Raw genomic sequence first — 1,039 nt, 5'->3', positions numbered from 1 at the left:
GTGATTCCGATTCAACAAATTCAATTATGGAGAATCTGGAACCTTTAAGTATGGAAGACCGAATGAGAGCTAAACGCACTGGCCAAGGTCACGCAATTACTCATCCAGACATTAATGCACCAGATTATGAAATCAAAGGACAAATTCTACACATGGTGACTAATCAATGCCAATTTAGTGGTGCGCCGAAGGAAGATCCAAATGAACATCTTCGTACCTTTAATAGGATCTGCACACTATTTAAAATCCTAGAAGTGGAGGATGAACAGATATATCTCATGTTATTTCCCTGGACTTTAAAGGGAGAAGCCAAAGATTGGTTGGAATCGTTACCTGAAGGGGCGATTGATACATGGGATGTTTTAGTTAAAAAATTTCTTAAACAATTCTTTCCTGCATCTAAAGCCGTAAGACTTCAAGCAGAAATTGTTACGTTTACACAGAAACCAAATGAAACTCTATATGAGGCATGGACAAGATTTGGAAAGTTATTAAGAGGATGTCCGCAACATAGTTTAGACACCTGTCAAATAGTACAAATATTCTACCAAGGATGCGACATCACTACAAGGAAAGACATAGATATAGCAGCTGGTGGTTCTATTATGAAGAAAACCGAAACTGATGCTTACAAAATTATTGATAACACTGCTTCCCACTCACATGAGTGGCACCAAGAAAAAGATATCGTTAGATCATCTAAAGCAGCTAGAGCCGATTCTAGCCATGACTTAGATTCCATTTCCACAAAGATAGATGCTGTTGAGAGATGAATGGAAAAGATGACTAAAGATATTCACTAAATACGAATTAGTTGTGAGCAGTGTGGAGGACCACATTTGACAAAAGATTGTCTCAGTATTGAACTAACAATGGAACAAAGAGAGAATATTTCATACATAAACCAAAGGCCTGGAATTCCTTATCAGAATAATTATCAACCGCGAAGACCAATTTACAATCAAAATCAGAATTATAACCGAAATATTCCATACAACAACCAACAAGGTCCTAGCAATCAACAAGTATCCAATAATAC

General features: G+C 37.0%; 1 non-coding gene across 1 annotated transcript; it reads right to left on the bottom strand.

Annotated features, from left to right (window-relative positions):
* Positions 1-410: 410 nt before the first annotated feature.
* LOC139846114 (small nucleolar RNA R71) lies at positions 411-517 on the bottom strand. Its single transcript, XR_011758856.1, has one exon. It is a non-coding gene; the product is annotated as a small nucleolar RNA R71 (small nucleolar RNA).
* Between the last annotated feature and the right edge of the window lie 522 nt (positions 518-1,039).

This window comes from Rutidosis leptorrhynchoides, chromosome 4 (genome assembly GCF_046630445.1).
Source record: "Rutidosis leptorrhynchoides isolate AG116_Rl617_1_P2 chromosome 4, CSIRO_AGI_Rlap_v1, whole genome shotgun sequence".
Classification (NCBI taxonomy): domain Eukaryota; kingdom Viridiplantae; phylum Streptophyta; class Magnoliopsida; order Asterales; family Asteraceae; genus Rutidosis; species Rutidosis leptorrhynchoides.
Note: the sequence above shows the minus strand (reverse complement) of the source record. Positions and strands in the feature narration are given on the sequence as shown.